At 43.7% G+C, this 12,021-nt stretch overlaps 1 long non-coding RNA gene and 1 other non-coding gene across 2 annotated transcripts in view; both read right to left on the reverse strand.

The window, feature by feature from the left end:
- The window catches only part of LOC135108409 (uncharacterized), a 61,733-nt gene extending 49,938 nt beyond the window's left edge, over positions 1–11,795 (reverse strand). The window contains exon 1 of the long non-coding RNA XR_010272254.1: positions 11,598–11,795. This is a non-coding gene — a long non-coding RNA (uncharacterized LOC135108409). The remainder of the gene's footprint in view (positions 1–11,597) is intronic.
- Trnas-uga (transfer RNA serine (anticodon UGA)) lies at positions 9,648–9,729 on the reverse strand. Its single transcript has one exon. It is a non-coding gene; the product is annotated as a tRNA-Ser (tRNA).
- Positions 11,796–12,021: the final 226 nt, after the last annotated feature.

The following is a 12,021-nucleotide window of genomic DNA, read 5'->3' on the forward strand; positions in this document are numbered from 1 at the left end:
GCTAAATTTGAAAGATAGAACAGATTTGCAGAAATGTCTTCAGTAATCCTTCAGCTCCTGCGTAACTGGTGGTATTCAGAGGTATGCAATGAATGTTTTGATTGCTGTGCTGTCATCTTCCAAAACAGCTACTACCTCGAGATTTAAAAAAAGAAATCTATAAATCAAATGATAAATAGCGATGTACTTTTTAACACATGTCTTCAGTCAGTCTGCTTTTTTCCTTCTTCCTTCCTTCCTTACTTCCTTACTTACTCACTTCTTCATCTTGGCGGAAAAGAGTTTGTGCAAATAATAAAATAAATGATGAAACTAATGAAAGTCGACATTTTACGTTTTCCATGGAGAACAGGAAAAGCAAATCTGAAACAAGCGTATTTGATGCTCGTATATTTTCACTTTATCTTCTTATACAGAACGCAATCACAGTTTCCAATCCCCTTTGCTAACTGATGAACAGCAAGCATTTTTAACAAGGCAGGCAGGCGCACTTACACACACACACACACACACACACACACACACACACACACACACACACACACACACACACACAATCATCATCATTATCATCAGCCCCTATAGTTTCACTGCACGCCTCCCTTCCAAACTTGTCTCCACCTGTCTGCTGTTCGTCTATTCCAGGACACCCGAGCAAAGCCTCTCATAGCATATCTCAGTCCTGTCTAGTTTGTCATACCCTCACACACACACACACACACACACACACACACACACACACACACACACACACACACACACACACACACACACACACACACACACACACACACTATGATAAAACAGCGCTGTGAGGACGTCCTTCTCTCCAACACCACCACTACCACCACCACCACCACACACTTCATGTGGCCATAAAAGAATTGAAAAAGAAAGCCAATTCTCCATCATCATCACCAAATGTAATAATGACAAAACTCTCAGTGTCGAGGAAAACTGTGGAAATAAATTGAAAAAAAAAAAGAAGGCAGTGGCTGAGTCGTGTTTTTTTTTTTTTATTCCTTATTTCTTTTTTTTTTTTTTCAGCGTGAAGCGAGCGGCGTTACTGGAAGGGAAAAGTATAGAGTCGTGGAGCGGGAGAACGAAAGCCGGAGGACGGGATAATATTGCCTGTTTTTATGCTGTATGTTTGTTTGTCTGTTAGTATGTATGTACGTATGAGTGTATTCTCTCTCTCTCTCTCTCTCTCTCTCTCTCTCTCTCTCTCTCTCTCTCTCTCTCTCTCTCTCTCTCTCTCTCTCTCTCTCTCTCTGTGTGTGTGTGTGTGTGTGTGTGTGTGTGTGTGTGTGTGTGTGTGTCGTCCTGTGGCCATTACTGAGTCCAGGTTGAGGCGCACGAGATAATGCAGGTTATATCAAATGAACACCACTGACTGTCTGTCCTTGCTTGGCTTCGGCCGCCCGTCACTCACTAATTACCTGTCAGCCGTAATCTGAAATCAGCCGCCTTACACACACACACACACACACACACACACACACACACACACACACACACACACACACACACACACACACACACACACACACACACACACACACACACACACACACACACACACACACACACACACACACACACACACACACACACACACACACACACACACGCACGCACACTTTGACATCATCATCACCATCACCACTACAACCACCACTCTCACCATCACCATTATCATCATCATCATCATTATTATCATCATCAAACAAATAAACTCATTCGGTTTCACCTGTGATTATGAAGAGGGCGCTCCCGACACACACACACATACACACACACACACACACACACACACACACACACACAGACACACACAAACACTCACTAGAAGGAAAAATAAAAGAGTAATTATAAAAAAAAAAATAAAGAGAGAGTGAGTGTGTGTGTGAGAGAAATGAAAAGTTATAAAAATGCAATAAACAGATAAATAAAAGTGAAACTAAACGAAGAAGTTACATGGATTCATTTCCTGAGCGCGACGCACCACCCCAGGATTACTGCACTCACACGCACTTAATTGGAGAGACGACCATTTCTCTTTTTGTCATATTCCGTCAATTGCTTCCTGCTCCTGGTGGCTGCAGACGAGGAGGAGCAGGGAGGATTGGGAGAGACGAGAGAAGGGAGAAGGGAGAAGACACAGATAAAGAAATAGGGAGGGGAGGATGGAGAGACGGGGAGAGGTAAGGAGGAAAAGAGGAAGGGAGGGGAGAAATGAGAGGTACAGAGATAAGTAGGAAGGATGGAAAGGGACGAATGGAGACACAGATAAGTAAGTAAGGAGGAAAAGAGGTAGGGAATAGAAGGGAGAGGAGTGTAAGTTGACCGGAGGGATGAAAGACTGAGGGGACAGCAAAGGGAGGTGATAATTACAGAGAATAGCAATGGTTGATGAATGAAAGGAGAAAAGAAATGAATAGAAAAAAAAAAATGAGATGAGGGAGGGAAGGATTATGCTTATATAGAGAGAGAGATGGGAAGTTTAAATAAAAAGGGGGAAATGTACATTAATTACACGGAAGAAAAGTGAAGGAGGAATGCGGATTTGTTGAGTGAGATACATAAGATAAGACAAAAAGGTGTGTATTTTTATGTTTATTGGAGGGAGAGGGTAAGAAAAATGCATAAAACATTAGATAAAGTCAAAGCAATAAATGGAGGAGGGGGGAGGAGGAGGGGGAGGAGGAGGAGGAGGAGGAGGAGGAGGAGGAGGAGGAGGAGGAGGAGGAGGAGGAGGAGGAGGAGCGGCAGCAGCAGGAGAAGGAGGAGGAGGGGGAGGAAAAGAGAAAACAAATTATAAGAAACATGTAGTTATGAAGAAGAAGAAGAAGAAGAAGAAGAAGAAGAAGAAGAAGAAGAAGAAGAAGAAGAAGAGCTTAAGTGCAGTTCTCAGGAAGTCAGGCTAACCTAGCTCACGCCAAGGACACGAAATGACACACACACACACACACACACACACACACAGTCACGTCTTGAAGGGGGAACCTTGCACGCACATTCCTTCACCCTCTGTGTTCAGGTATAAATAAAGACACGATTAATTTTAATTTTTATTTTTATTTGGAGTTTTGGAGTTCAATAGTTTCCGAGGATAGTGGGAAGTTATTCGGACATTCTCTCTCTCTCTCTCTCTCTCTCTCTCTCTCTCTCTCTCTCTCTCTCTCTACAGCGATAAGAAGGATTGCCAGAACTTCAGAGAAAAATATTCAACGCTGTCTTACAAAATAGGTACAAATAAGAATTCTTGTTAATTTACGCAGTTTAATTCAGTAGGTGTCTTAACACTGTGTCCTTTCTAGACGAGTATTACAGATGAGTTGCGTGTAGAACAGCTTCAAAAACAGCCAACTCTTGTGTAATTATAATCAATAAAAGTGGTGGGACAACCTTGAATCAAACTATAAAGAAAAGGAACCGTGCAAATGGCGTTTCATGTCTACGCCGTGACAACAAAGGAGGGTGTTGGACGGTCCCCTCAGCCTTTGTCATATGAGTAGGCTTGGAGCGTGTGGCGCCATCCAGTGCGTAGCGGGGGATTAAAAAGAAAAAAAAAAAGAAAAAGGCGTACTCACATCCCCTTCCACCATTATACCTGGCCTTTCGTGATTTACATATCTTCGACGGAGACTGCATCTGGGGGCTCTGGGATAGTTTAGTTGAGTCTCTGCAAAGGCGTTTCTCTTAAAATGTTGCCTGACAAACAAAGCTTCCGTTGATAGAAAGGACAGACCATCTAAGCCACCAAGAAGTAAGAATTTAAAGAACTACAGAATTACCTACCAGCGGTATTTACAAGTCGAAATCATTAAACAAAGAAAGAAATCGGGTGCTAGATGAGATCTCAGTATGGTCTCTAACTCACCTTTTCTAACTGTACCTGCTTGTTGCTGATGGGTTTATCTCACCTACGATGTCACACGCGTCAGCATCAAAAATCACCTTGGGATAAGTGTTGGAATCCTCAAAACTACAGGCCTCGACCTCTCAAAGCTCCCTCACACGTTGCCGGGGCCAGCATGATGTTCGTTTTGGTGACGTAGCTTTACATGTAGTAAACCCACGTCATTTAACACATTTCAGATTGAGTTCTATATACAGTCATGTGTTCTTTAACCTATCTATACACTACATGAACACTTTTAACACTGGGTATGTAGCAAATATGACAGTTAGTAGTCATGAACTTTAATATTAATGCTGTTCCTTTGATCCTATGTCAAAAATAATGAAAATAATACATTTGTCATTAATCTGGCGTCTGGCACTCACATCACATAGCCTAATGACTTCATGTATATTCGCCGCTCCCTGTGTCTCTTCTCCTCCCCTCTCCCAGTGTGACTCCCTTGTGTCTGTGCGGGAGTGTATCACCATTCCTGTCCTGATCAGTGTGAAGGACTTCCTCCCCACTCCCTGCCACTGCCGCACGTCAGTCAGTCACGTCATCCACCAGCCGCACGACACACCCTCGCCGAACTTAACAACTCTGAATCATGAAGGCATCCACTCTTCATCGTTTTTGCCCTGAATTCTTTTTTTGTCTTTAATTAAATGAAAATTTATTCCCACTCAATCATAAGTGAGCCACCGAGCAGGCCAACATCGCTAACCTAACACTGTCGCTTGTAACCTCACAACAAGTACAATAGTGGCAGCAGCTTGGCCACACGATTCCCGAAACACCATAACGATAGCAAGTTATAATTGTTAGTTGAACAGTGTCGCCGTGAACTTGCCAATTGTTGAACCAGCTCGCGATCCACGCCAGATGGTCGCGCTCACACAGGCGTGACGTCACGAGACTCACGCCCGAGTGAGCCCAGCACACTGAGGTGAGGGCGACGGCCTGGGGGACGCGGCCAAGAGACTGCTGCTGAAGGATGGGGATTTATGATGCTGCGGCGGATCACAGGCAGGCGGGACGCGCCTCGGAACAAGGACAGCTACACCAGATTCCAGGATCGTGCACACACAGCGACCCGTGCGAGGCCTAGCCCGCCACGCCAATTCCCGTTTCTCTCCCATATATATATATATATATATATATATATATATATATATATATATATATATATATATATATATATATATATATATATATATATATATATATATATATATATATATACGAGGTGCAGAGATTATCAGCGTATATTATTGCCCTACCGTGGCCCTGTCCCTTACATCCTTACCCTCACTTTCCCCTCGCCCCCCCACCTCTCCCCCCCCAGTAGCAGGGCAGCACGCGACAGATGCAGCTGGCGGACACCTGCCGTTCCCCGTAGAGCCCACCACTCACTGCCCTGTCATACTAACTTCGACCTTAATGGTGGTGCGGGCGGACGAGGCAGTAGAGTCCACCTTAGCTTCAACTTCCAAAGAAACTCGCTCTTACAGCGAGTTCTCAGGAGGACACAGCCATGGTAATTATGTAAGTAAGGGCGAGACCGACATTGCCTGGCCTAGCACAATGAACCCCGCGGTGTGGCGGCACGTTCCGGGTCCCGCACGCGCGGGACCGTACCCGGAGGTCAAATCTTCCTGTTTGTCTTGTAATGAGATGAACAGCGCCAGCATCTGTGTGCTCCCACGGGCGGGTGCCCCGTGCAGCAGCTGTGTCCCACGCGATGCCCGCTACCATAACACTGCTGCCTCGACCCTCATCATGCCAAAGCTAACCCAGCGTCGTTACCGCGGTCGCCAAAGCCCATGCCGCCACCACACTATCACCACGACCTTCACCACTATTGCCAACGCACCACAAACAATATTCTGGCACATCCATACCACTGTTTTTTTTGTTGTCAACGAACAAGAAATAACGGGTTCAAGCTTGAAAAATTTAGGTTTAGGAAGGAGATAGGAAAAAATTGGTTCTCGAATAGAGTGGTAGATGAGTGGAACGGACTCAGTAATCATGTAGTTAGTGCTAGGACACTAGAGAGCTTTAAGAGAAGATTAGACAAGTTTATGGATGGGGATGATAGGTGGAAATAGGTAGGAGTGTTTCATACAGGGACTGCCACGTGTAAGCCTGGTCGCTTCTTGCAGCTTCCCTTATTTCTTATGTTCTTATGTTCTTATGTACTAACAACAAGCAGCATCGCCACCACACGTCACCACACTCACTATAATTGTTTGTACCTTGGCGACAATAAACAGTCACCCAAAGCGTGCCGGTAACAACCACACTTAACAAATTAAGTCTTCTCTTCCGCGGCTTTTTTTTTTTTTTTTTTTATGCTCCAAGATAATTCAATTAAAAAAATTTCGTAGTCTATAAAAACTTACAATTAAAGATTAGAGATCACAACAAATACTGATTTCCTATAATCGTAAGAAATGACAACTTCTGTGTACCTTGATGTGATCTCGTGTTATGAATAAGGACTCTCGCGTCGGAAGGTTGGCTCAGACTAAAGTCTTCTCAACCAAAACCCCTTTTCTGCTGAGAGACACCTTGACGTTTGCATGTCACCCGAGGCTTGTATTCCCACTTCCGTGGCTTCCACAACACGAGGATGGTGCGAAAAGACAACTAAAGTGGACGTTGTACTCACTGTAGTACTCGTATGAAAAATCGAGTAGCTAACGCCTGTGAATATTAATTACTGTTGACACAAGGCATAACCATCTAGTCCTCACCTCAATGGTATATCAATTTAGTTATTAACAATTATGAAGGCTTTGGGAAACTATGAAGACTCAAATTAACTAGCATCACGGTGCCGACAGAGATGGTGGTGGTGGTGGTGGTGGTGATGATGGCGGTGGCGGTGGTGATGGTGATAGTGGTGGTGGTGGCGATGTTGTCACTACAGCCCTTGTCCTGGACTTTGCCGGGTTCCGCCTCTCACCGAGTGGTTAATCCTTATCCTTGCCGTCACCTTCATTAGGTGCACATGTGCTTGTTTCACGCAAACACAGCGGCACGGACGCATCATTACAAAAATGCACATGCTCACATACACAGCCTCGAGGTATAAACAGATGATGCACAGAAATTAAAATCCTTGTACTTTTACAAAAATAAATTCACTGAAAAAATAATTGTGCAGCCATAAATACGCGTGCAGAATAAATCTTACACTGAATGAATGCTTACCGGAAGGCGCACTTAGCGCCAGTGGTTGCATACACGTTCCAGGAGTGTGAGTGATGGAGTAATGGACGCGTTTGAAAAGCAATTCTGAAAACTGTAGATGTTGTTACTCCTTCTGGCGAGGAGAAAAACGACAATGATACTCTCATAGGCTCGAGGCGAACAGAAGCTACATACAACGCTTTGCCTGTGCACATGAAGGCCAGGCTTCAGCTCTCGGTACGCACAAACTACCTGCCTGTGCACCAGCCGGGGCTCATCACCACCAACACGGCTAAGATTAGATTATAAATATGCACCATAAGGAGGAATCTCTAGCTTCCTTGGTGCACCTTTGAAAGGATTATAGACCTAATGGGATCCCTCCTATTGTTCTCCTAACTTGTGCCTACGTGCTTGCATCTTGCCTAGTCAAATTCGGCCAACTCTACCTTCCTTCTTGCTAGAAGTTTGCCAACATTCAGCCTGTTTCGAAAACGAGTGGCTGCTCTAATCCCTCAAACTATAGTCCTATTGCTTTACTTTCCTGCCTCTCCATTTTCTTTTTTTTTTTAATCTACCTCCAATAGTCAGATTTTTAAGCATCTATCACTTTACAACCTTCTATCTGATCGCCAGTATGGGTTCCTTCGTGACCGCTTCTGGTTTTCCTCATTCAGGCTTGGTCATCCTCTTTTAGTCATTTAGTGAACTCCTGACTTCTGATCTTTCTATAATTTCTGACTGGAAATTTCACATCTCATCTCTAGCTAAAACAGCTTCTATGAAGTTAGGTGTTCTGGGTCGTCTCCGGCAGTTTTCTCACCCCCCCCAACTGCTAACTCTGCACAGGGGCCCTATCCGTCCATGTATGGAGTACGTTTCACATACGTAGCGTGGAGGGCTTCAACTCACACTGCTCTGCTAAACAGGATGGAATCAAAAGCATTTCGTCTGATCAACTCATCGCCACTAACTGTCTTCAGCCTCTCTTTTCGCTACAGTGTTGCGTCTCTTGCTATCTTTCTCTCATATTTATTTTGTCTATGCAAGAATAAGCCAGTATTCACGATCTTTCGTCCCATTCACTGGTAAACTCTGAAGCTCTCTGCCTGTTTCTGTATTTCTCCTCTTCCTACAAATTGATTTCTTTCAAGAGGGAGGTTTCAAGACACTCCTCTAGCTTTCGTTAATCCTTTTCGCTCTTCTTTGGGGATTGGCACCTCGGTGGGCCTTTTTTATATCTAAGCTTTATTTCCCTTGGCTAGTACCCCTCTTACATAAAAAATACAAGACATTCTCTCTCTCTCTCTCTCTCTCTCTCTCTCTCTCTCTCTCTCTCTCTCTCTCTCTCTCTCTCTCTCTCTCTCTCTCTCTCTCTCTCTCTCTCTCTCTCTCTCTCTCTCTCTCTCTCTCTCTCTCTCTCTCTCTCTCTCTCTCGCATGCACAGACGTACACATCTTTCACTACATGCAATAAAATAGCCATATATCTTATGCACACATGGATGAACACCAGAACTCTTCTAATCATCCATAAACTACATCAGCTACATTTAACAACCCAATAACGATATAACAATAAACATACAAAGAAATTTCAAACTGGTGATACGATTTACAAAGTGACAATAAATATAAAGAAAATAATTGCTTCTTCGCAAACGCTCCAGTTACAGCAGCACTGAATAACTGTAACACGATTCTTGAAACTCATGAGTGTTTTAGCAAGAACAAATACATATGCTCTTAATTAAATCAAACAAACCAATCATCGTAAAACACTTTTGGTAGCCGCTCCACACGTCCCTGAGCACGGCTTCCACCACCACATCCACTCCTCACTCAATCTAGACCGTACAATCCTCCCCTACAGCCTTGCCCTCACCGCCGGCCAAGACCGCCCTCCCTCCGCACCGCTGGATTACATACCATCGCGCGAGCCACGAAAAACGACCGCGCGCCTTGCATACCAACAATAATTTGCCTCGATTCCTGTGCGCAGCTTTTCTCCCCACTTTCGCGGGGATATTTCATGCATTTACTTGTTTTACCACTTGAAGGAAGCAATATCAACGCCACAGAAGTCTTCTTTTCCATCCCGAATCTTAGAAAGACGCTGGAGGGCGGTAAACGAGACAAGGAGTGGAAAATCGAGAGGTATGCGCGGGATGAGGGTGACTCTGGGCGGGAGGTTTCCCCTGATGATTCACATTCTCGGTGTAATTAAGTGAGTTACAATATGAAGAGGCACCACCTCCCGGATATTTGGCGACACTGATTGTCATTATTGCTCTGGTATTGTGGCACGCCGTCCTCCAGGCCCCGCGAGCCTTCTCTCGGCTGGCCATGTTCGCCAACAGTTCTCCACTTCCAACTTGATTACTTTGTGCTTTGTGTAGTTTTTTCCCTCTGCTCTTGCGGTGGGATAGCGTCGCCAAGGTTATTATCTGTTACATACTCCCCCCTCTCTCTCTCTCTCTCTTCTTTTGTCTTTCTCTCTCTCTGGCTGCCAAGTGACAGGCTGCGAGTGGTGTAAAATCATGCGCTGCGGACAGGATTCGAACCTGTGCGGGCAGAGCCCAATGGATTTCAAGTCCATCTCCTTAACCACTCGGACACCGCAGCTGTGTCGTTTGAAGGCTCACACCTTTCCTTGTGTGTGTGTGTGTGTGTGTGTGTGTGTGTGTGTGTGTGTGTGTGTGTGCGCGCGCGCGCGCATTCGTGTCCCAATGTGAAAACAAAAGAACCCGCAGCAAGCCATCACATGATGTCCAAACCAGCAAAATTCACTCGTCTAGTCCCCCTCAGTCACCCGCACCTTCCTCGGGGACCCTCTTTTATTTTCTGCCGCCACACCATTGCCAGCAGGAATGGCGGTGGTAAAGGAAGGGTGACACTGGTCTTGCCGAGTTATGCCGCATCACACCGACACACACCTCAACATAAGCCACGGCGTCAACAGAAACTACTGAATTAAACAATAAGACACTTATATACATTGATCTGGACAAATCTAGAATATTATGTTTAGTCTTTGCTGCATTTCTTGAGGATATGCAACTATAAACCGTGAACAAACTATTAAGGAGACATACAGACAAATCGATGAAAGATTCACAAAGCATTGAGACCATAATGTGAAAAAAAATAAAATTACCTGCGTGAAAATTATACCTCTTAAGATCCGTACCCAGCATGGCGCTGTACGTGAACAGGTGTTGTACGTACACGTGCTGCAGGCGCCCCTCCATACACCTCACGCCAGCCTCACCTGTGTTACTCACACCTGTACGCAAAACTTGTACCTCTAGTTATATAAACACAACTAAGAAACGTGCCGGCAGTAACATACACTGCAATACGCACATATCGTGTATATTTTGATTCACACACACACACACACACACACACACACACACACACACACACACACACACACACACACACACACTGAACGGCCTTAAAAATACGTTGAAATATCACTAAACCAAAGGAAATTACAACGAGTATGAAATCGGGTGAAAAATCATAAGCTGTATTTTTACTTTCATTAATGTGGTAAATTTGCGTCTGAAAAATGATACATGCTACCAATACTCCTAAGCACCTCTTACATATACGAGCACATATGTATTGTACGTGTGTATGGTGGACTGCATGCACGGTATTCTTCGGCACAAAGTAAAAAAAATGTCTTTAGTAATATGTGAAACTAAAACACATGGAATATATATATATATATATATATATATATATATATATATATATATATATATATATATATATATATATATATATATATATATATATATATATATATATATATATATAAGTATTTTCTTTTATATAATACAAACCGACCACCAATGTATATTTTGGTGAAAGTTTTATAATAACACACATAAAACTTAACACACACACACACACACACACACACACACACACACACACACACACACACACACACACACACACACACGCACACACACCATGTTGTTAGAATATTAACAGCATGATAAATGCAAGAAATTTTGGTATGCAATAAAAATATGAGGAACAAAAATACATAACTCATCGCATGTTTTCTATCTAAATGTCACTTTTGAGTTTGCTTCACGCACAAACAATTTCAGAAGATAAAGTTACAGCGAGGTTCTCAAATTTCCCTCTCTTCTGAATACCTTTTCTCTAAACTTCACAAAACATACATTCGTGTCACGGAAGTAATATAAAGTTAACTTACAAAATAATGATAACATTTATTTGTACTATTACTACTATCACTACTACTACTACTACTACTACTACTACTACTACTACTACCACTTACGTGTATGATAATAATAATAAATATAACAACAACAACAACAACAACAACAACAAGAACAACACACCCACAGACACTACCACCACCACCACCAACAACAACAACCATAACAACAACACACCCACAGACACTATGAACAACAACACCGACACAAATTTCATCTTACATTTTCAGGACTTTACAAATCTGAGTAGTGGGAGGCGGCAGGAGCGTGCAGGATGGGCGGGTGGGTGTGCCTGGCTGTCCCCGGCTCACCCTGCCCCGCGGCTCACCTCACCTCTCACGCCAGGCATCCCAGGCAGGTGCGGCAGGTCTCAACTCACCTCTGGAACGACGATAGAAAAATAGTTAGCACGACACGAGATAGACACACACACACACACACACACAAACACACACACACACACAGTAGTAATAGTAGTAGTAGTAGTAGTAGTAGTAGTAGTAGTGGCGGTGGTGGTGATGGTAGTTGTAGTAATAGTAACAGTAGTAGTAGTAGCAGGTGTAGAAGTTTACTGACACACACACACACACACACACACACACACACACACACACACACACACACTGCATTACTCTACTCTACAGTA

This window comes from Scylla paramamosain, chromosome 2 (assembly GCF_035594125.1).
Source record: "Scylla paramamosain isolate STU-SP2022 chromosome 2, ASM3559412v1, whole genome shotgun sequence".
NCBI lineage: Eukaryota > Metazoa > Arthropoda > Malacostraca > Decapoda > Portunidae > Scylla > Scylla paramamosain.